Source organism: Cebus imitator, unplaced genomic scaffold (genome assembly GCF_001604975.1).
Source record: "Cebus imitator isolate Cc_AM_T3 unplaced genomic scaffold, Cebus_imitator-1.0 Scaffold407, whole genome shotgun sequence".
Classification (NCBI taxonomy): Eukaryota; Metazoa; Chordata; class Mammalia; order Primates; family Cebidae; genus Cebus; species Cebus imitator.
In genome coordinates, this window is record NW_016107722.1 from 171,523 (window position 1) to 197,418 (window position 25,896).

Here is a 25,896-nt window from a genome sequence, read left to right on the forward strand (position 1 = left end):
TGGTGAAAATGTCAATTAGTATAATCTCTATGGAAAACAGTATGGAGATTTCTTAAAGAACTAAAAGTAGATCTGTTTGACACAGCAATCCCACTACTGAGTACCCAGAGTAAAAGGAGTCATTACATTAAAAAAAAAAACCTGTGTGTGTGTTTATTGCAGCACAACTGACAATTGCAAAGATATAGAACCAACCAAAGTACCCATAAACCGATGAGTAAACAACAACAAAAAAGTGGTATATATACACCATAGAATACTACTCAACCATAAAAAAGAATGAACTAATGTTCTTTTGCAGCAATTTGGATGGAGCTGGAGGCCATTTTTTTCAGCGAAGTGAGTCAGGAATGGAAAACAAAATACTGTATGTCCTCACTTATTAATAGGAGCTAAGTTACCTGTGCACAAAGGCATTCGGAATGGCATAACGGACATTGGAGACTCAGGAGGCAGGGGTGGTGGGGGTGAGTGATAAAAATCTACATTTTGGTAGAGATGGGGTTTCACCATGTCAGCCAGGATGCTCTCCATCTCCTGACTTCGTGATCCGCCCCCTCAGCCTCCCGAACTGCTGGGATTACAGGCGTGATCCACCATGCCTGGCTTCTACTACAAAAATTAGCTGGGTATGGTGGCATGCACCTGTTGTCCCAGCTACTCAGGAGGCTGAAGCAGGAGAATTGATTGAACCCAGGAGGTGAAGACTGCAGTGAGCTGAGATGGCACCACTAAACTCCAGCCTACCAGCCTACGTGACAGAACAAGACTCTGTCTCAAAAAAACTAGCAAACAAACATCTACATGTTGGGGATCGTGGACACTGCTGGGGTGATGTGTGCACTAAAATCTGAGACTTCACCACGAAACAATTAATTCATATAACAGAAAACCACTTGTATCCCAAAAGCTATTGAAATTAAAAATATGTATATATTTTAAAGAAAGAATGAGCACTAATACCTTCTCCTTTGAATCCTTCCCAAGACTACCTTCCTCCCTTATCTCACCTTTGTGTTCCCAGAGAGATGTAGTTGAAATGAGGTATTTGGGCTGGATGGTTTCTGAGGTAGTTTCCGGCTTTTAAACGTTTCCTGGTTCTCTAGCAATGCCTGCCCCCAGTGATTAAGCCCTCCAGCTGGTGACCAGCCTGACACTGGTTTGAATCAGGATTGGGAGGAATTTGTTTTCTCAAGGCATGTCTGCTGGGATGTGGGTTGCTTGAAGATGCCGGTCCCACACATCCAGAACACTGCCCATTGAGCGGCTCTGCAGCTGGCTCAGGAGAGCTGGAGTCACTGTCTCCAACAGCTGTGCTCCTTCTTTGCCTTCTATAAACAGATGACCTATTGGGTTGGTAACTTCAGAGGCATTCTTCTCTCTCCTCTCCCACTTTCTTTTCATGAGATGTATACTAACTGTATCTGCTATAAAATCTGGGAGCCACCCCTTCAACATTTTTCTTCTTTGGAAGGGAGAGTTTCTTAGGTCTTAGTGTTTAGACCCCTCACCCTGTCATCATTCCCACCCTCCCCCACAATATCTCTCTCTCTCTTACACACACACACACACTCTCTCTCTCTCTCCCCCTCTCCCTCTCTCCCCCCCACCCCTCCAAGGCATCTATGATTTATAGTTATCTTTATAGTATAAATATTAGCTAGAGAATGGCTAAGTCATCTCCAGTTTAATTATATGCGATCCACTGGCTGAAATCTATCTCTATGACATTCTATACACATTTCTGCTTTGTTTTCTTCTTGGTACTTAAGTTAAACTGATCATGGTCTGTATTTTATATATATAGGCTCTTTACGCTCCACCCCGAAGAGATTGTAAACTCCAGGGGTCTGAAATCGTTTTGTTATTGTATTCTCAGAGCCTAGAAGAATACCTAGCACATGATAGATTTTCAATAAGATGTCAGATGAATGAATCCTCAGTTTCCAGGAGCGAATTGTCTTGGACCCACGACTATGCTTCTCTGTCCCTCAGCCAGTGTTGAGCATGGGAAGGGAAGTGTGGCAGAAAGAGGCAAACACTCCAGATAAACTGAGGATAGGGCTGACAGAAGAATTTTGTTTCTGACTTCCTTACTGGAACCCAGTGAGAAGACTGTCTTGCTGAGACTCTCAACTCAGCACAGCCATCTGCGGTTAGAGAAATTAATGCTTGGGGGTTTTTATAAAGAAACGTGATGAGTCAGGGCCCCTCAGTTTTCTGTGTCTTACAGCGTGGAAGTGACACGAAAGGGACCTCCATGTTCTTGCCTGCCTTGGCAAGACACAAAAGTCTTGAGAACAGAAGAGCCAGGATTAGGAGATTGTAAATGGCAGAGATTTCCTCTTGGAGTCTGAGACAGGGAGCAAGGGGTTCCGTAAAGGGTATCGTATTGATGCCCCAAGAACCATAGGGACCAGCTGTACCTCCAGTCACAAGATGAGCTGCTCCAGTTCATGGAGAAGATCCACAGCCCTTGAGGTCCTTCCTCCTGGTTCTCCACAGGGCTACGCAACTTCTCCTTCACAGACACCATCCTGAGAAAAAGGATGAAGAAAGACATCTCAAAAAAAAAAAAATAATCAGCCTGCTACAGATTTCAAACTTTGAATTGACTGAATATTTAACCCATTTAAGACAGAATGAGACGAACAAGGGGCTGAGATCGCTTTCACTGGCATATACATTTTTTTTTCTCCTGCCGTCATTGGTATACGGGTAAGATGAAATCTACTGTAGCTAATGTGTTTAAAAAGCATTTCCAATAATGCCTTTTTAAAAGCATATCTAAGCACAGGGTAAACTGAAGCTATCCCTCCTCCTTCCCTGCCATCATCAGCTCCAAATGATGTTTTAGGAAAAGACTGAATGAGTAGAAAATAGGATCAACAAGCCTAGACCTGCAGATTGTATAGGAAGGCAGTCTTGGAAACTTAAATACCACTCTTAGCCTCTAGCACAGGGCAGGGTCTCTTTCTGTCTTTGAGTGTTAGGAGCATCTAACACAATCCTCTGCTCCAGGGACCGTTGACTGGGGAACCTTTATTTTGGACCTTCTCTGGTGCACACTCGGTAGACTTGAATCCTCAGAGCAGAGAGTCTAGCCCACGCCGTGAACCTCTAGCCTCTCCTGCAAACCTACCATTGCTTAGGGATGCGGAGAAAATGCACTCCTCTGGGTCCACTTCCATTCTGTTTGGTTCTTAATGTATCATGGTGATAACCTTATCCTAACACCCAAAGCCCAAATTATTCTTGGTTGCTTTGTATAGGAGAACATTTGCTAAACTCTCAGGGGTAAATACTGAGAAGTGTGGGTTAGCTGTAGAAAGAGCAAGCAGGGAGATAGATGGCTGTCTCTGCTCTTGAACTGAATAGGGCTGTGGGTATGGAGATGGGGTGAGAGGTGGGGTAAGGGTAAGCAGCTCTGTGGAGTGATGCAAGACTGGAGTACAAAGTGGTACAGTGATGTACATTTTATGTATATGGATTGAGACATGCACAAAGCTTTTTTTTTTTTTTTTGGTATGGAAATTATGAAAGGTAGCTGATTTCCCTATCTAGATTGGAAGATGAAAAGATGATCCAAAACCAGAAGGAGTTCTGCAGGTGACTGTGAGAACATAAGAAACCCAGGAATTCACAGAAATCTTGAAGTTTTTCAAATGGTGGAACAGAAGTTTCAAGATAGTTGTATCTAGATTGTAGACCTACATCTGGATTGCATTAAATGAAAGTCACGGCCAAACCTAATATCTTTCCATCCTCTCTCTTTGCATCTCAGTGAGCTCTTGTTTCTGAGGCATTTTAAGTTTTCATTCCTTAGGTGAAGCTGTTTTCTATTCTCTTCAGAAAACATGGAGGAGAGGAGAAGGGCCCATATTCTCTATTTGGGTTTCTCATTTCCAGGGTGGAACCACTGACCAGTTCAAAGAACACTTCATGAGAAACAGAAAATTCTCAACACAGGTCCATATCGAAATCACATTTTATTGATTTGGCAGTGAAGATATTATGTGTGCAAATATTGAAAGAATTCTTAAGTGGAAGAGACGGAGAAGTATGATTTTTAAATCTGGCTATCCTTGCCTCATTCAGCATAGGTCTGCTGTACACCCACATCGGTGTCTGGGTACCCAGATTGCTGCAGATTTGATTTTCTCTGTGACAAAATGCCATTGTTCTTGTCCCTCCAAAGCCAGTATCTTACATTCCACAAACCTTCCGCTATGTCACGCTGCATCCAATGGCCTCTAGCATCACTGTGCTATAGCAGTTTTTTTTTTTTTTTATGTACAAACAAAATTTAGATCCCTTAGGAATAAAAGGAATTGTTTTTTGACCCCTATGGCAGAATAGGCATGGGGTAGAGGCCTCAGGCCTGCTGGATCTAAGAGCTCCTATGGCACTGATAGTGTCAGTCTTGCTTTGTATCTCTTGGTCACTTTATCTACAGATGATGAACGAGAGGGCTACTCGAAGGCAGACTCATATCGTATCTGTGTAGAAACTCTAGGGCGAGGAGAAAGTCTTCTTTGATTTTGAAGAACAATCTTAGGGAGGAATGTGATCGGCTTGGAGTACAATAATTATTTCCCATGGCTGAACCCATCATTGTGGCCAGGCCATGGAAGAGTCTGAAGGGCTGGATCATGTGCCTGGTCCTGTGGTCAACAGGGATGAGCCAGCCCCACTTGGAGCGGGGAAGTTAGTTCCCTGTAATGAAGATAGATTCTGGTGGCAAAAGGGGAAGGGAGTGCAGTAGGTACAACCGGCAAATATCTACTGCCCCCAGAAGAGTTAGAACAGAGCATACTGTGATTTGACAGGCTGGGAAGTGGAACCCAATTTGCTCTAGGGGAGAGGAAGCCTGTGTTACGTGTTTGCGAGCGAAAGCCATTACAGATACAACAACACAGTCCCTGATTACAGGGACTTATACATAATCATGTAAGGAGGTGACTGCTATTAAAAGAAGCAGTCTGAAGAAATATATATTTAAAACATAAAGATAGAATTTACATGAGTTAAATAAATGTTAGGAATAGCTGAGGTGAAAGAATTTGAATTAGGTTGTTTATAGAGTTCATATGAGAATGTATGTTAAAAATCCCATCAAAATATTCTTTCTCATTTGCTTACACATTTATCTTCCTTTTTCATCACTGCCTAGGACTTGTCTAACGTGTATTGACAGGTAACAAACCCAGACATTCATCCACGTGCCTGTGCGCGCGCGTGCGCGCACACACACACACACACACACACACACACACACTCACTCTCTCTTCTGCTTGGTGGAGTTGTTTAGGAGCCTCCTCACAGATCTGTGAATCAGACAGTTGGCCTAGCTGATCTAGAGTATAATATAAAACAATTCTTCACTAAAATGTATCGGACACTTACACTGGTACACACAGGTGCCAGTGAAAAGCTGTCCTCCCAGTGGTTGTTAAATTGCAGCAAAAAATCAAAGAGAAGATGAGACACACAGATACTTTGTTAGTCAAATGTAGCTTGTGCCTTCTGGCTTCATAAATGAATTTCTCATGGCAGACAGAGATCTGTCATTTAAACAATCAAAGCAGATATCACATGCAAAATCACTCACCCAGCTTCAGAAATCTGAGACATGCAGGCCACTTGCTTTGTTTTTGATTTCCAAGAGATACTAGTTTAAATGTTCAAATTTTATTTGTCTAACATCCCAGAAGAAGGTAGCACAAAATGAAGCTTCCACTACAATACTTTCCTGTGGATTTTTAATGGTGAAAGATACCATAAATACAACTATTTAAAGTGTATGTGCAATTTAAAGTAAATAGTGGTCTATCCAGCACCTAGCTTAAGATGTAAAATATTACCAGTAATTAGACGCCTATTATGTGCCCCTCACCAAAAACACCTTCACTCTCTCCACCAAGAAGTAACCATGGTTCTCAACTTTGTGTTAGTTACTCTTTTGCTTCTCTTCAGAGTTTTATTACCTATTTATCATCCCTAAACAATATATCATTTAATTTTGCCTGTTTATGACTTTTAAATATGCAAGATAATAATATATTCCTCTGAGGCTTGTTTATTCTGCTTAATGTTGATTTGAGATTTATGTTGATGTTGGTAGCTATTGCTTATTCCTTTTTCACTACTGTAGAGTAGTCCATTGTCTGAATATACAACAATTTATTTATCTCTCCTATTGTTGCCGAACATTCCACCATTTGATACTCTGTTGCTGTGAACACTCTTGTCTCCTGGCATATATGTTCAAGCATTTTTCTCTTAGTTGTCGAGTCATGTTAATTGTGTTTATTCTCCTTTAAAATAAAGATGGACGTTTTCAGAGTTAACCATTTTGAATAAATTTTCCCAGGCCCCCAGTGGGCTTTTTCTATGTCTGCTTATATTTTCTCCTCCTTTTACAAAGTACTGTTTTTCTTCTTCAGGGACTCCAATTTTCCTGGCTCTTACTTGCCAGTCTTCTGTTTCAACCACTTTCTCCGAGCCATTGTTAACTTCTTTATCATCTTACTTTTATTATCTTTCTTGTTTTCCTGCCTTTCTCCATTTGAAAAGACTTCCGTTCAGGCAGCTTGTAATTTATTTTCTTTTCTGCTGAGTTTCTTTTTCTTCAACTTTTTTCATGCGTTAAATTAAATCTTGTGTCATTCTTCCTCTTTTTGTACAGTGTCTATTCAGTTTTTGAATTTCTAATGTTGGATTTTTTTTTTTAATGCTCCAAATAAATGTCTGAGGGTATTTAGTTTTATTTGGATTTTGGTGTTATAATCCTCTTCAGATTTGGAGTTTTTTGGGAAGATTTTTATTAGGTGAAATATGTTTATTTGTATTTTTTAAAAATTTTAGTGGCTTTGAATAGAGACATTCTGATTTCTACTAATTTTAGTTATTTTATAGAGGTTCCTGGTTTAAGATCATTTTCTTCTGTCAGTAGAGTGCAGTTTTTAAATGAATGACATCATTGCAGTGATTGGGAGAGTGGAGCTGTTGGCATGTCTTCTGATTCTTTTATTTGTGCAGAATCACTACTTCCCCCTCCTAGTTCTTTTCTTTCACCTCCACATCTCACAATGATGCTTCCCTCTCTCGATTTATCTTGCTAATCTTCTAGAAGCCTTCTTTTCTTTAAGACTGCCGTGGCCAGTTTTGCAAAATCTTCTGTAACTAACGCTGTGATCTACAAAGTTTCAGATTTATCTTTATCATTTTAGTTCTTAGTATTTAATAGAGTTTTGTTCTGTATCTCCACCCAAATTTCATCTTGAATTGTAATCTGAATTGATATCCTCATGTGTTGGGGGAAGGACCCGTGGGAAGTGATTAGATCATGAGGGCGGTTCCCCCAGGCTGTTCTCCTGATAGTGAGTGAGTTCTCATGAGATCCAAAGGTTTTAAAGGGGCTTTCCCCTCTTTGCTCTGCACTTCTCTCTCCTGCCACCATGTGAAGAAGGATGTGTGTGCTTCCCCTTCTGCCATGATTGTAAGTTTCCTGAGGCTTCCCCAGCCGTGCAGAACTGTGAGTCAACTAAGCTCTCTCTGCTGTATAAATTACCCACTTTTGGGTATTTCTTCATAGCAACATGAGAATGAAGTAACACAGTAAATTGGTACTGAGGGAGTGAGGTGTTGCTATAAAGATATCCAAAGATGTGGAAGCGCTTTGGAACTGGGTAACAGGCAGAGGTTGGAACAGTTTGGAGGGCTCAGAAGAAGACAGGAAAATGTAAGAAAGTTGGGAACTTCCTAGAGACTTGTTGAATGGCTTTGACCAAAATGCTGATAGTGATATGGACAATGAAGTCCAGGCTGAGGTGGTCTTGGAGATGAAAAACTTGTTGGGAACTAGAATAAAGGTGACTCTGGCTATGCTTTAGCAAAGAGATTGGCAGCATTTTGCCCCTGCCTTGGAGATATGTAGAACCTTGAATTTTAGGGACAATTTAGGGTGTCTGGTGGAAAAAATTTCTAAGCAGCAAAGTGTTCAAGAGGAAGCAGAGTGTGAAAGTTTGGAAAATTTTCAGCCCAATGATGTGATAGAAAAGTAAAACCCATGTTTTGGGGAGAAATTCCAGCCAGCTGCAGATATTTACATAAGTAAGGAGAATCCAAATGTTAATCACCAAGGGAATGGGGAAAATGTCTCCAAGGCATGTCAGACCTTCACAACAGCCCCTCCCATCACAGGCCTAGAGGCATAGAAGGGAAAAATGGCTTCATGGGCCAGGTCCAGGGCCCTCCTGCTGTGTGCAGCATTGAACCAGGGTGCCCTGCATTCCAGCTGCTCCAGCTGTGGCTTAAAGCCAAGCTGCAGATCAGGCTGTGGCTTCAGAGGGTGCAAGCCCCAAGCCTTGGCAGCTTCCAGGTGGTATTGGTCCTGTGGGTATGTAGAAGACAAGAATTGAGGTTTGGGAACCTCTACCTGGATTTCAGGATGCATGGAAATGCCTGGATATCGAAGCAGAAGTTTGCTGCAGATGCAGTACACTCATGGAGAACCTCTGCTAGGGGAATTTGGAAGGGAAATATGGGGTTGGGGTTGCAGCTCTCACACATAGTCCATACTGGGACGTTGCCTAGTGGAGCTGTCAGAAGAAGGCCACTATCCTTCAGACCCCAGAATGGTAGATCCACCAACAGCTTGCACTGTGTACTTGAAAAAAAAAAAAAAAAAAAAAAAAAGGAAAAAGAAAAAGCTGCAGACACTCAACAGCAACCCATGGAAGCAGCTGGGAGGGGAACTGTGCCCTGCACAGCCACAGGGCCAGAGCTGCTGAAGGCTGTGGGAGCCTACCTCATGCATCAGCTTGACCTGGATATGAGACATGGAGTCAAAGAAAATTATTTCAGAGCTTTAAGACTTACTTACTCCCTTACTGGATTTTGGACTTGCATGCATGGGGCCTGGAGCATCATTTGCTTTTGGTCAATTTCTCCCATTTGGAATGGGTACATTTACCCAATGCCTGTACCTCCATTGTATCTATTAATAGGAAATAACCAACCTGCTTTTGATTTTATAGGATCATAGGTGAAAGGGACTTGCTTTTTCTCAGATGAGGCTATAGACTTGGACTTTTGTGTTAATGCTGAAATGAGTTAAGACTTTAGGGGAACTGTTGAGAAGGCGTAATTGTGTTCTGAAATGTGCAAAAGACAAAATTGAAAGAGATCAGGGGCAGAATGATATATGTTGTGGCTCTGTGTCCCCACCCAAATGTCAACTTGAATTGTAATTTGAATTGTAATCCCCATGTGTTGGGGGAGGGACCTCCTGGGACCTTTGGGAGGCGATTAGATCATGGGGTGCTTCCTCTATGCTGTTCTTATGGTAGTAAGTGAATTCTCATGAGATCTGATGGTTTTATAAGGGGATTTTCCTCCTTTTTCTCTCCTCTTCTTTCACTTGCCACTATGTGAAGAAGAATGTGTTTGCTTCCTCTTCTACCATGATTGTAAGTTTCCTGAGGCATCCTCAGCCATGTGGAAATGTGAATAAATTAAACCTGTTTCCTTTATAAATTACCCTTTCTTGGGGATTTCTTTATAGCAGCGTGAGCACAGACTAATACAGCATTGGATCTTCTCTTTTGGGGAGTGATTTGGCCTGTGACTTTTCTGTGATCTCCACTTATCTTTTCACTTTTCCATGAAGTATCTTAGGACTACGTTCTCAGTATTCCTCACATCAATAGGCTTGTAGTGGCAGTAGGAAATCTAATAATATCTCTGTTGAAATATAGTATTTTTCCCTCTACTTATAGTAATTTTAAGTTTGGAGTATTCTGTCTCCTGGGTCATGTGTGGTTTATTTGTTCTTTTTGATCATGTGATTTTGGGGAAGAAGGATGTAGGGATTTATGTTTAAGCACTGTCATTATTCTGGTGCCTGTCAGAATTCCTGTGTGTATCTTATTGTGAAGAAAAGTTCTTATACATACAGTAACAATGACCATATAAGAAATTGGGCAACATCAAGTTACAAAGGGGAAAAAAACCAGTAACAAAAAACTATATAAGAAATGTTCAATCTCACTAATTAAAAATGCAAACAAAAACCGTATCAGTTTATCACTCTAAGAATGAAAAATATTTATTTAAAAATTATCTAAGCCAGGCACGGTGGTCCATGCCTGCAGTTTCAGTTATGCAGGAGTCTAAGGTGGAAAGATTACTTGAGCCTAGGAGTTCAAGGCTGCAGTGAGCTGTAATCATGTCTGGGAATAGCCATTACACTTCAGACTGGGCAACATAGTGAGACCTCATCTCCAACAAAATAATAATGAATCTTGACAAGGGAGTAGGGAAGCTGGCAGTTTCATCTATTGCCAATGATAGCATAGGTTTGCACAATCTCTCTAGAGGATAATTTTTCATATAAGCAATAATTTTTTAAAGGCATGTATACTTTCATTTTCAGATATTTATGTGAAGAAAGTACTTATCAAGCAACTAGTAATGTAAATCAGTTATTAGATAATTTTTTGATTTATAAAAATTTGTTAGATTACATAGCCATCTACAGAGGCCTTTTCAACATTAAGAATGATGAAAATCTGTTTGCTGACATAAAAAAAAGTAATTACAAAATAGGATTTTGTATTAATTTTGTATTTAAGTAAATGTTTGCAAATCCACACACAAATGTATACCTGCACACACGCAAAAAATTCTGGAAGGAAATATACCAAAATTTTAGCCATTGTTGTCTTGGGGTGGTGAGATTATAGGTTATTTTTATATTCTTCTTTCTAAATACTTTCTAAATACATTTCTTGTTAAAAGGCAGTTCGAACTTATTAATTCTGCATTAGAAATTCATTTTTATTAAAAAATTATGCTGTGTATCTTGAGATAGCACTGAATTATGCTGACCCAGCTCAAAAACAATCTCTGAGACATGACTGTCTATGATTCACCTATATTCAGAATAACCTTAAATGGATATTTCAGACAACTTCTTGACTCTAATAAATTCCAGCAGATTGTTGACACACTTGGGAGTGTAAATTAGTAGTATGTCTCTCCTTTCCCCATTCCCATTCCACTTAGTGTATGAATCAGGTTGTTGACTGCAAACATTAATAGAGAGTGGCTCCAAGCACAGCAGTATCATTTATCAACACTAGTATTTCTAGACTATATCAGAAGAAAAACAGTGTTTACTTGGTAGTAAAAAATAATTAAGCAAACCTACACTGAGACATACCCCTTTTCCCCACCAAACAAAACAAAAAACAAAACAAAACAAAACAAAACATTTGATGTGATTTTTTACAAGTAAAGTTGGGTAAAGTTAACATCGATAGAATAACCATGGCTTTCAACGAGCACACATAAAGTAGAGAGTACTATTAGGCCATCTACAGCAAAACCTATTTTTTTTTTTTTTTTAATTCTATCTGGTGGCTTTTTCCTCTTCCATGGTGCACTAAAAGGAGCCCTAGATAGGGCTTTCGGTTGAGTGGCCCTAATGTGATATGAGACTTCAAACAAAGCACTTAATTTCCTTTGGAAATTTTTAAATGAATCAATATATAGGAGATTAATTCGTGGATCTTCTAGATTTCCTAACAACTCTAATGTTCTGTGAGTTAAGGAATCTCTTTCATCTACTGGTGTAAATGCAGTAATACAAGTAGTCACACTTGTTTGATTCTGATTTTCTTTACTTCATTTGTGCGGGGCTTGAGGATGATAAGCATAAATCATTTAAACATTACTTCTCAATGTGTACTCAATTATTAGAATGCTATGGATTAAAGCTTTAAAAAATGCTTTCAAAATTGTTTAAGCATCATTTTAACATTTTCAAAAGAGTGAAAATTGCCTTTCCCAAGTAGAAACAACTACAGAATGTATGTCGATTTCTCGTTCTGATAATTTTTGCCAAGGTGTAATGTATAGGCACAGCTTAGTGTCCATCTAATTTACCATTGTGGGAGGAGGGAGACAAGCAGAAAGTATACTCATGGCTAGGTAGCATCTTTTCTATAAATTTATCAGCCTGGAAATGAATGTAATTTTAAAATTAATACCTTTTTATTTTATGTATTGATGATTTCTAGTCCTTGTTATGTAAAAGTATTTTTATAATTTTGTATTCCCTTTAATTATTCTAATTGCATCCCTGGGTACCTTGGAGAAGTCATCTAAATGCATTGGATTTGTTTTAGTCATCTGTTAAATCTGGTGGATAAGATGATCTAAGATACCTTCTTGCCCTAAGACTTTTATTTATACATCAAAACCAGTGATATTGTTAAAAAGGAGTTTATAACTTTGTTTTTATTCCATATGTCCACTGTAGGATGATTAGCAAATAGAGATGTAGAAAAAATGATGTATAATCTGAACACCCAATAATAACCATTGTTAATGTTACTCTAGTGATGTTATGTAAATCACTTTACTTCACTGTGAAGGTTCAAAGACAAATATTCATAGCTATAATGCTTTATTAATGGATACACAATATAAAAACTTATAAATTGTGACACCAAAAACATAAAATGTTGGGGGGAATAAAAGTGTAGAGTTTTTCTACATTAAGTTATCACCTTAAAATAGACTGTTTGAACTGTAAGATGTTTTATGTAAGCAGCATGAATAACTGCAGACATAAACCTATGGTAGATACGCACAAGAGAAAGAGAAAGGATTGAAAGCCACTACATAAAATCATCAAATCACAAAGGAAGTCAGCAAGAAAGGAAGAAAGGAGCAAGCAAATTACAAAATAGTAAGTCCTTACCTAATAATTACTTTAAATTTAAAGGGACAAAATTCTTCAATCAAAATAGAGAGTATCTACATGGATAATAATTTTCTTTCTACCCCGTCATAGTTCTTAACTCGACCTTCCTTTAATAAAATCAGATTAACAAGAGAAAAACAAGTTTATTTACATGGACGTTTTGTGCAAACATAAGAGAAAATCTAGAGAAAACAGTAAATCTCTAAAGTAGATGTCAAAAAGGTTTTAGACTTAGGGCTTAAATACCCCTGCTCTCTGAAACAAGAGTGGGGAAATGCCTGATTAAGAGATTCCCCCCACCTCCACGCAGATTTAAGTCTGTGTCTTCTCCATTGCCTATGAATAACTAGTAATTTGTTCAGTGATAAATTGCCTATGACTATCCTTGTCTTCCTGGTGCAGAGAGGGAGACACCCTTACCAAGGGAGAGTTCCTTTATAGATGCAAAATTCTTTGACAGAAGGGTGACTTTTCAGAACTAGTTCTTTGTCTGCAGTTTCTCAAAATAACCAGCTCAAAGTTATCAATATGCAAAACAGGCATATTTTAGGGTGGCATATTATGGTCTCCTTTAGTCATATTTTGCAGTGGTGTGTCATATTTTGCAAGCCCCTTCAGTTTGTTTGCCCACTTGCCAGTTAAATAATATGTATATGATTTTTTTCCAGTTTTTGGAAATTATGACTAAAACCACTATAAACATTTTCATTCAAATTTTTGTTGAGCGTATGTTTTCATTTATTTTGTACCTAGAAGGGGTTTTGCTGGGTCATATGGTTGGTGTACATATAACTTTTTAACAAACTTCCAAATTACTTTACAAAGTGACTGAATCATTTTTTATTTCTAGGAGCAATGTGTAAAATTCTAGTTGTATAGCATTTATGTCAGCACTTGATACTTTCATCTTTGTTTCTTGCCAATCTAATAGATACTGGAATCTCATTATGGTTTTAATTTGCATTTACCCAATGATTAATGATGTTTAGCATTTTTAAATGTGCTTATTTGACATTTGTATATCTCCTTCGGTAAAGTGTTGAACTCTTTTGCCCATTTTTATATACTTTTTATTCAATTTTGAAAATTCATATATTTTGGATTCTAGTGCTCTTTCAGATATGTGTTTTGGAAATATTTTTTTTCCAGTCTATGGCTGGTTCTTTCATTTTCTTTACAGTGTCTTTGATGAGTAAATATTTTAAATTTTGATCAAATTCAGTTTGTCAACTTTTTCTTCTGTGTGTCATGCTTTTTGTGTCATGTCTTAGAAATCATTTCTTAACCCAAGGTCACAAGATTTTTTTCCTGTATTTTCTTTTAGAAGTTTATAGCTTAGTTTTTATGTTTAAGTCTATGGTTGATACTGGGTGAAATTTTATATACCTACGGTATGAAGTATGAGTCAAGATTCAGTCTTTTGCATATGGATGTCCATTTATTCCAGTATCATTTCTTTAAAAAATGATACTTTCTTGATTGCATCGTCTTTGCTATATTATATTTTGATAAATAACATAAACCAGTAACCTGCATATGTTGTCAAATGCTAGTTCACAGGCTTCTTTGGTTGGATGTGTTTTGTGTCACGTGTGTAGCTAAGATAACAAACTACGTTTGAAGAGGATAATCAGTACTTAGGGCAGGTTGAATTTTAACGTTTTTCTCCAGTGTATCAGCACACATTCCACTTTATTTTGTGAGCTGACCCATTTATGAGTCCTGACCTCCATTAGATATAAAGCAAAAGGTACTCTTTACTTTTGGATTTGCTTACTTTAGAGCTTTTCATAATTTTAAAACCAAAACTAGAATAAATTCCTAAATGATGGCTCTTTGGAATTTAGAATGCACTTTTGCATAGAAGCACTGTTTGTAAATGATGGTTACTGATAAAAGAAAAACTTCAGCAGAATTAAATTTAAAGGAATTTAGCGGAGCAATGAATGATTCACAAATCCTCAGAGTAGGCTCTGAGATTCCCATACAGCCACGTGGGGGAAGAAGATTAATGAACAGAAAAAGGAAAGTGGTATACAGAAAATGGAAGTGGTGTACAGAAACAGCCAAATTGGTTACAGCTTAGCATTTGCCTTATTTGAACATGGTTCAAATAGTTGGCTACAGTTGATTGGCCAAAACTTGGTGATTGTCACAAGTGTAGGCTACAGTCAGTTTACACTTCAACTTATTGTAGTTCCCAATGTACAGCAAAATCTTTAGTCCATCCTTAAAATATGTAAGGAGGCAGCTTTAGGCTGAGCTTTATTTTACATTACATACCCAGACTATCTTATAAATATTTGATTTATCTATCATGAAGAAGAAATGCTATTTATAACATGGAGAAAACTAGTAAGTAGGAGGACCCTTGTGGAGGCTTTGATGGTAACTTATTGAAAAGATTTTAAGTATAATAGACACTGGTTGTTAAGTAGAACACATTTAACTCCCAAAATATGGCTTTCCTTTTTCTTGATACAGCAGCATGATTATTTTATGCATTACTCATAATGGTGTGGGGATGAGTGATATTCATTAAATACCTATTACGTGCAATTAGATAATTAAGGCTTTTCTTAAGTCATCTAATTCCTATAAGAACTCTGTGAAGTAGGTAATTTATCTCCATTTTATGGATTTGAAAACTGAGATTTAGAAAGGCCATACAATTTGCTCAGCATCTCACAATTAATGCGATCGCTCTGGAATTTTAATTTGGTTCTGTCTGACTTCAGAGCCCACTATTCTCTGATGACTGGGTTAACATTTTGGCTAGTGAAATAAACGATGCAGGGAGAGATCCTCCTTCAAAGAGAGGACGAGGAGAAAGAGCGTTAAAGGATATGAGTGTATATAAGTGAAAAAGATTAATGGAGAATTGAATGATCCCTGAGTGATGACTTAATAAAGGTAGACATATTCTGCCAAAAAGTCCTTGAAGGGGAATAAAGAACAGGGTGTAGAAAAGGGAAATCAAATAAAGGAGTTCTGCCTTCTGACCACTAGGTGACACCATTGACAGAAAACACCTTGGCTGCTGTCTGGAGGTGGTGATGAGGGTGGTGGGGGATGTTATGTGAGGCTGGGAGCCAGGGAGAAGCACTGAAGAAGGTTTTAGGAATCACTTGCAGGTCATCCCCATAAGGGACATTTGAAGCAGTCAGAAGTGATGTCATTCACATGGAGAGTGCCTTATGGAGAAAGGCATCCAAAGAGTATGGCCTGTTCAGGCGTCACTTTTGATCTAAATGTGAATCATTTCTATTTCTACCAAACACCAAGTAGCGTGGCAGTGTCAGTACAGGGATTAAGAGCAAGGAATCTGGAGCTTGACTTTGTAGGTCTGGAACCTGACTCTGCATGACTATCTGTATTAAGTCAGGCAAGTCACCCAATCTTTCTAAGCCTCAGTTCCCTTCTCTGTAAAAGCGATATAATATCTACCTCAAAGAGATGCTGTGCGGATTAAAGCACTTGGTATAATGCCTTCCTCAAAGTATACTTGTTAAATGCTATCATCATTATTAGTATTGTTATTAGATAGAATTTTTTTTAGAAAAGACAGCTCAATTAAAATGAAAAGTGAATGAATACATTTTCAGAACAGTAAGAGACAGGCTTTTTAGTGCAGATAATACAATTTCTTTTGCTTTTGTTGATTGTACACAAGATGCTGTCAGTTTAGATGAGCACTGCATTTTAACTTACATGCCTTTTAATTTCTTAATAGAAAAAAGGCTCTATTCTTACATATTCTGCTAAGAGATTACAAAAATATTGTAGTATTCATGGTCTACTCCAGGAAAAACTTCAAGATGGTGAAATTCATCCTTGATGCCTTCTCAGCTCTCACTTCTGTCTTTGTGCCCTTCAATCTCTTCCCCACCTCCTTTCTTCTCAACCTTCCTTTCTATTCTTATGTTTCCAGTGATCTTGACCTGCTCTCCAGGACCCTCAAGCACTCTAAGAAACACCCCAGAAATGCTTTTCCTCTCATGTCTTCCCAATCCAAGAGTTTAAAGTTACTTCTTTCTTGTTCACCCCATTCCCCACAGAACTCCAACTTAGTCAATCCTTGGAGATCAAAAGCTGCATTTGACTAATAATAAATGGAGAATGGACAGATATTCTTACCATCCCCAGGAATGTTCACATTTTATAAAGACTTTTTAACTGAGATGAATCTGTAGTGGATGATGCGTCAAGCCATGTGAGAAACTTAAATGAAGAGTTCTGAATACTCTGAAGGAGGGTTTAGGAGTGCAGTGACTTCCCTTAAATCACAGCAGTAGGTGGCCACCAAGAAAATACAGATCACTGAAAATCCCCCAAAAGTCAGATTTTCATTTCCTCAATAATTTACAATTCTTGATAAGCTTTTTGAAAGTGTTTGCAGTCAGAAAAATTAATTCTCTTTAATTGCTTTGTCTGTCTTATTTTACACATTTTCAATACTATTAGTGTGGCAGAAGCCCCTGTTACTTTCCCATAGTTATTCTCCGTTCTTTCCACGGTAATACAGCCCTTAATTTTATGGCAATCATAAAGACCACATTCCCCAGCTTCACTTGCAGCTGAGTAACCTTGTGTTTACCTTTTGGACAATAGAATGCAAACAGGAATGTTATTTGCAACTTAAGGAATATCCTTACAGGAAAGGGCCTACAGTTCTTCCCCTTTCTCTTTCCCGTTGGCTGAGAGGCAGATAGAAAGAGTAGAGCTCCAGAGCTCTGGACACCATCGTGGGCCAGGCTACTGAAAGTCCATTCCTTAGAGGTGACACAACAGCAAATGGGCATGATCCTGGCTCTATGATGAAGTAATCAAGTTACTGTACCAGCTGTGGATTGCTGGTCTCTGGATCTTAGAAATAATAGAAAACTTTGTGTGTTTAAGCACTATTTGTGTTTTTGTCATGTACAGCTGAATTTAATTCAAGCTACCTGTCACTGATAGAAAGGTATAGGTGGACTAAACCTGCTCATGGATAATTCTCAATACAGGAAAAGTTTAACTCCAATTCACTAAGACAATTAGGTGGCAATTTTTGCAGTTAGTATCTGTAATACATGGCCTTAACATCTTAGCAGTGCAATTTTCTCTGATGCTGTAGAGACCAGTGCTATTCAATAGAACTTTTATGATGATGGAAAGGCTTATGTCCTGGTTGTTCCTGGAAAAGCCACTAGTCACACATGGCTACTGAGCACTTGAAATGTGGTTTTTGTAACTAAGAAACTAAATTTTAAATTTTATTTGTTTTAATTAATTTAAACTTAAGTAGTTACATGTGGCTTGTAGCTCTGATTCTGAGAGTTTGGCATACACTCAACATACTCAGTTCTCCCACAGTTTTCCTTTATTTGAACTACATTTTAAGCAAAGAAGCTGAATATTGTAAATGATCAATGGGTTGGGGAGGCCAGTTACGGCTAATGAGAGCTGCCGCTTAGGTGGAGTGAGAATGGAAGGAAGGTTAAAATAGCGTCTTCGTTCTCCCACAAGAAGAATATGGCAACTACATTCACCTTAAATGTTTCATACTGGAATATCTGAGGATCTTCAAACATGGAAAGCTCAAATACAGATATATTCCTTTGGTAGGACTCCTCAGAAGCCATATGTGATGTGTGGTAGGTTTTGTTTCTCCTCCACCCCTGAAAAAATTGACTCTTGACTTCGTGCTATTGTGTTATGGGTCACACTGATTCCCAGGCTTATCTCCTTGCTTCTGCTAAATATCAAGACCTCTTTCTTGTATTTCAGGTGTTTGTGAAGGTTTTTGGGCTCTGCTATAGGTGGTGGCACTGCATGAACATGGCTGTTTATTCCAATCTCCTTACAGTCTGTTATAAAACTGTAAATGGCTAAAACAAACACCCTTTGCTATCACTTATTCTATTAACAGCCCTTAGAAGCAGGGCTGTCATTAGCAAAGTAGACCCTGCTTGTATTCTGACTTTGTACTACAATCAGATTTGCAACTAGCTTGTCATCCTTGGTAAACTTCTCTGTGGTTTGGTTTCAATGAAATGTAGGTGAAAACAGCTCCTTTGTGATAGGGTTATCATGTGTTTATATGTGCTAATGTAATCTAATGTGGTTAGTATTACACGTGCAACATAGTAAGAATTCAGTAAATGGCATATTGTCATACGCTTTTGCAAATGAGTGAACAAATGGATTATTATTTTCATCAGAAAGTATTCAAGTGCCCACTGAGACATAGTGTGCTTTCTGCTATCCCTATTCACCATGTTTTGCAAATGAACAAGGAAGTTGGAAACTGAATTGCTACTGACAGCCATCTTTCAATAGAAGAAGAGTCAGTCTAAGAAACAATTTGACATACAAAGGAGAATAAATCTGAATGAAGCACAGCCAGAGTTCTGATCAAACCATACCTGAAGCCCATTTACTGATGATCTATTCCCTTAACCAACCAGTAAACCACTTTTATTGTCAGTTTGGCTTGGTTGATCTGCAGCTTAAGTGATGCGTGAGCGAATAGAGAGATGAGCTAGTTGCTACACAGAAGCTTGAAGTCAGGTTGAAATTAGGGGCTCAAACTAGATGTGAAGCCCAAAGCATGAAAATGGTCACAGTGTTTCTTGAATAAGAAGCTCTACTTCAAATTGGAATGTTGATGTGACAGAATCAAGAGATGGTATTCTCCGGGCTTGGCCAGCAGGGCCTGAAGGCTCAACATGTGGCTGTGTTGTAAGCTACTGAGAAAGCCGCTGGGGAGAAGAGATTTCCCTAGGACCGCGTGACAACTATGTTCCCTCTCATGCTAGGGATAGCTGGCTACTGGTGAAAGGCCTTCCTAGAAGGTGCTAAGAGTGTAAAGGGATATGAAATAATAACAATAATACAAATAGAGATAGTCAAGAATCGTCAGTTATCCTCACAAAAGAAGTAGTATATGAACTTTTCATATGAACCATATGAAAAGAGAACGAACTTTGTAGTCACACTTGGTTTTAAATTCTGGCTCTGCAAGATATCTAACAAGTTGAACCTTATTTCCATTTGTAAAAATAAGAGAAAATTATTAAACACTTTCTTTGAGGATTGTTGCAAATAGTAATGTGATACTTTTATGTAGTCTGGAACATAGAAAAATTCAATTAAGGAAGAACAGTTATTCTTAGTAATAGAACCAGGACTGTGCCTGTTGGTAGAACTCTGGGGCTATTTAAAAGATAGGTGGGCTGCGTGATTTGTGACTTTAGCTGGAAAGTGTCCTGATGTACAATGATCCCATGATTGTGTGCCATTGGGATTCTCTTGGTAATTTTTATACCTCTCTTGCCAACCTTTAGGGAAGAGAGAGAAACCATTCTTGGTTACAATAGTTTCTAATTTCCACTTGGTCCGAACTTTGCAGCAGCAGTTTTACTGGAGTCATAGTTCTTTGTATGGAAAGACATGGGAACACGTACTGAAATTGTAGTACCAGGCACAGAGTAGGTGCTCAATAAATGCTACCTGAAGTCTGGGTGTGGCAAGTTTATTATTTTCCAACAGACATGACAAAGGATATATTGAGAAGGGCCCTGGAACATGTAAATAGGCCAGATTCTGTTACTATCTCTACATTTTTAAGACTTTTGGGCCCTGACTTCATTTATGTTCCGGAGTAGGGTCCGACCTCCCTGTGAAAAAGACAAATAAGTTTATTGCAGCCCACTTCACGTAGCAATGGTTCTGCTCAGAGTTTCTCAGAACTCAAGCCTGTACCGAGGGCCGAGGGTTAGTGGAAAGTTTGCTGTTGTTAGCTCCCTCTGTGGCCTAAGGCAAGCCATTTAACCTCTTGGTGTCTGGATTTCCTCATCTGTGAGCCAGGGATAATAATACTTCCTACCTCACAGGTGTGTTGGGGGCATTAATTAATGTTTGTCTAGTGCTCAGGGATCTGTGATGAAAGGCAAGCATCATTATTGTTGGTTTGCTGCAGGCAAGACTAGATTATAGTCCTCCAGATGGGTTGCATATGGGAAGTGGTTTTAGCAAAAGATTTTCCCAAATGAAATGCAGGCTTTAAGGTTTGGGGCCACTTCAAAAGAAAAGGTGCCAGTAGAACTTCATCCTTTCTCTCCCGCGTCCCAGCACTATCCATTAACGTATTTGACAAGAAGCATTTTGCCTAGTTTGTTTCAGAAGTCTGTGCTCTGCACAGAATTTTAAAGATCCAGATTTACCAGTCGTAGTTATTTTTACAGAAGACTCTTAATTCCTTGTAAAGAATATTTAGTGTATAGGGACCATTTAGTGAGTCTATCCTATTAAAAAGCCATTGTTTTAACAGCACCAGTGGACAAGTCAAATAAGCAAGAGGTTTCAATCGTTTCATTTTGTTTTGTTTAGCTCCCTCTTCCTTGCCACCCGCTATTTTAAAAATCACTTTCTACACTAAAGAGTGATGGTGCGTTCTTGCGAGCTTTTAAAGAGGAACACATTGAGAAAGGACTTCCGGTAAAATAGTCAATAGAGCGTCTGGATTCATTAAGGCTTGGGAGACACTGGCAAAGAAATTGAGTGCTAGACAAATTTTTGTTTTCCAAATATTCAAAAAATTGATACAGTTAGCACATAAAGAACAAATATAACTTATTTTCCCAAGAACAGAAGTGTATTTTCTCTTAAAAATATAGAAGAATGCAAAATGAGATTTTATTAATATCAGTTCAGATAATATGAGAAATAGGAAGAATCTTCTTGTTAAATTCATGCTGCTAAAAATCTGCTGTAACAAAAATTCCAAGGCAGAAATGTAAGTGATGACAGCCTTATTACTGCATTTGGTTCTGTTACAAAGCACCAGCACATTTTTTCAGCACATAGTTATTGAGTGTACTCTAAGTTTGAGGCGCTGTTCTGGGCACTGGAAATAAACAGTACATATAAGGTTCCTATTCTCATGGAGCTTACCTTTTGGTGGAAGAACACAAGAACACACCAAGAAACAATTATAAATGCAAAGACCTAAAATGATGAGTCAGAGAGTTTGATGGGATGACTAGAAAGTCTGCTTCAGGAGGTGGCTTTAAGCTGGTAAGGCCCCTAGGTGTGAGACATTGTAAGACAATGTTAGAAAACAACTTTGTGGTAATAAGGTTTTCAGTTGGTATGAGGTACCGCTTGGATTTATATCAGTCCATTTTCATGCTGCTGATAAAGACATACCTGAGATTGGGTAATTTATAAAGAAAAAGAGGTTTAATGGACTCACAGTTCCACGTGGCTGGGGAGGCCTGACAATCATGGTGGAAGGTAAAAGGCACGTCTTACATGGTGGCAGGCAAGAGAGAAGAGAGCCAAGCAAAAGGGGAAATCCCTTATAAAATCATTAGATCTCATGAGACTTACTCACTATCATGAGAACAGTATGGGGGAACTACCCCCATGATTCAATCATCTCCTACCAGGTCCCTCCCATAACACATGGGAATTATGAGAGTTATAATTCAAGATGAGATTTAGGTGGGGACACAGCCAAACCACATCAGGATTCTAGCATACCCCTCCAATGTGGTGTACAATTGTTTCTTCTTAATTTAGATTCCTCCATCATCTACTGCATACAAAGGAAAGTGGATTATGTTTGGAATCATCAAATTAGGGTGGTTGGCTGGTGCTCTGGGACTGAGGACCATGTTGGGAAACCTGGTTTGTCCTGGATCTTCTACTATTTTTCTGGGTTAGTCATGCAGTCTCATCATGCTTTGGTTGAAAAAAAAAAAAAAAAAAAGTGGGGTGGGGAGGTGCTTCTGGAAAGAATACAAAGCATGATTCAATTATCATAAACTCTTTGTTTTCATAAATCTGTGACAACTGCAAAACATCTAAAATGTGCTTATGTCGCAAGCTTGAAAATTTAAGATAATAAGGTAGAGAACTGGGTTCAAAAGTTAGATATCATTAGTACTCTTATAATGAGTTTTTAAAATTCTTTGTCTTTTTTTGAAAATGGGAGTCTTTTAAAAAAGCTACAGTAGAGTTTTCAAAACATTAGGAAAGTAAATAATCATTACTACTATGTTTGTAGTTTCTTTACTTTTGAGTTTTTCCTGCTTTCACAAACTGCCAGAAGTGAGTAGATGTGAAATGTCTTAAAAATCTTAAGCATTTCTTTTGCAAGAAAAATTGAACTGTTAAAAGTAAATTCAGTAACTAAATTTAGGAAATGATTTATACTCTAATATCTCAAACTCTTCACAAGGAATTAAGAATTTTCTTCAAGAATATCCCAAGAACAATTTTATGAGCAAGCAAGATTATGCATATTTTTGTCTACAAACTATTAAAAGGACACTAACAGCATTACCTTCTGTAGTGCTTAGCACTTTTGAAAACAGTTTGATGGTTCTTTATTTAATCCTTACAACTGCTTTGGACTTAGACAGAATTTATTATTCCTGATTTAGATAAGAAGAGGCTCAAGAGTTAGAATTTCCAGCTGGGCACGGTGGCTTACATCTGTAATCCCAGCACTTGGGGAGGCCAAGGCAGGTGGATCACGAGATCAGGAGTTCAAGACCAGTCTGGCCAAGATAATGAAAACCTGTCTCTACTAAAAATACAAAAATTAGCTGGGCGTGATGGTGGGTGCCTGTAATCTCAGCTACTCAGGAGGCTGAGGCAAAGAATTGCTTGAACCTGGCAGGCAGAGGTTGCAGTGAGCCGAGATCATGCCACTGCATTTCAGCGTGGGCGACAGAGCAAGACTTGGTCTCAAAAAAAAAAAAAAAAAAAAAAAAGAGAATTTCCCTGGCATTGTATAGCTGGTAACTTAAGCTTGAATCTAGGATCCTGTTCCTGCCTAGAGCTTTTACTCCTAAAAATGGGTACACACTTAACCTAGGTTTCTGTTCTGTATTTGTTTTTTTTTAAGTCAATACCCCAAACTACTTACAAGAATTTTCCAGAAGGCTTTGAGGCTGATGTGTGGCACATGAGTTTATAAACAAGTTTGGACAGCTATAGTGATTCTGCCTCTTGCATCCCTTCTGCTGTGTCCCTGCTCCTTGGTGTCCTGCATGTCTGTCTGGCACACCTGTCAGTCTTGTGGGTCACTCTTACCTATGGCCAGGGTGAGACCTTGGATGTGTTGGGTGTTTCCCTTGTTTTTAGAAACACCTAGGCAGGAATGGTACATCTCATTTTGTGTTCATTTAAACATATTGTGGCAATGTAAGACTAAGACCAGACACTTTTAAAAATACTTTTTTTCATGGAGTATCAAATTTTATCAAGATTTCTAGTATCTGATTCCCTTTGGCTTAATATCAGTTTCAGTAAACACGATGTTTAGAGTGATGAGGAACAAATAACATGACTTTGTACCACCCTCCAGACGTTATATTCTACCGTGATCACAAAATATGAAACCTTTCCATTAGAATATGATGGCATGATCACATGCAAGATTTTGAGACACTGCTATAAGATCTGCTAAATACATCTACAGGTCAAGGATTAGGGGAGAGGGGTAATCGACTTGAAATCTTTGGAGAAAAGATGGACGAAACGCGAGGGAATAAATAAGAGTTGAGTTTAGAGAGGAACCAGGCATGATTTTGTTCAAAATTTCATTATTATCAATAAATTAAAATAAGGTGAATTTTTTTGATGAGTCATAAGATAGATGTTGCATGAAAGGGCACTGGAATCAACAGGCACAAAATAAGATAGTCAAACATGGAAAAATAATCACACGTAGAGCATTTGTTCCACTTGCCTTTTATCTTTTACACCTGTGTTTGAGTTCATCCAAACTTGCATAAATCCTTTACACAGCTGTCGAAATTGCACTTGAAAAAAGGCTGAAGTAGTCTCAGACGGGCTAACATTTCATCATCCTGAATACTTAAACCCAAACAGGTTTAAACACTTTGCCAAACCCAAGGATAACGGGCTTCCCATTGATCTTCGCTCTGCTCAAATGTTCAACTGTGTGTGCCAAAATGTACACTGCAGCCTGCATTGTGTAGATTGTAACAATTTTTAGCTGCAGACAAGATCAAAAACAACGTTTTAAGGATGGCAGGTCTCCTTTAAAGTCTACATAGAAACAGATACTTTTATATATGTAATTAAAGAGCAGTTGGCCGTTTGCACAAACAGATCTTCTAAATTTTTTCTTACAAATAGTTTAATTTTGTATAATTCTGAAAAGAGCTAATCACATTTCTGGTATTTTTACTGGACTTTTTTTTTTTTTTTTTTGAGATGGAGTCTTGCTCTGTGGTCAGGCCAGAGTGCAGTGGCCAATCTCGGCTCACTGCAACCTCTGCATGATTCTCCCGTCTCAGCCTCCAGAGTAGCTGGGGACAGAGTAGCAGGACCACCATGCCCAGCTAATTTTTGTATTTTTAATAGAGACGGGGTTTCACCATGTCGGTCAGGATGGTCTCGATCTCTTGACCTGGTGATACCCCTGCTTCGGCTACCCAAAGTACTGGGATTGCAGGTGTAAGTTACTGTGCCTGGCCTACTGGACTATTTCTGATGTGTAATCTGACCTCCACAATCTTTTCAACTTTAATTTGAGTCTATAATTTTTTCCATTGAAAATTGAGAAAGGCATATATCAACATTGTAACAAAATTCACATAGCACAGAAATACATAGAACAAACAGTACAAGTCCTCCCATACTGTTACTTCCAAAATCCTCTCCCCAGAGGTAATCTCTTCCAACAGTTTGATGTGTATCCCTCCAGATCTTTTGTAAAATGCATTACAGTACTTTGTGTGTGTGTGTAATTATGAATAAATTCTATCGTAATATAAACACTGTTCTGCCATTATCTTTTCCTTAGAATATCATAATGTATTATCAATCTTTAAAAATTTGTCCAGACTAATCAGTGAAAGGTGGTATCCCTAGGCATAGGATTTTCTCTGGGTGGGGATTAGATACACTGAAACTATTTTCTTCAAACTTAATTATCCAGTCTCTGCTTCCTTGTTCATACTAACAAAAGTTGGGAGGCTGTTTTTGTTTTTGCTAAATATGGTACTAAGAGGAAGTTATTCTGAAAGTGGACCCTGAAGGAAAATTCAGGGCTTGCCTTCATTTTGGAAGAAAGGAAATTCCACGTAAGGGAGCTT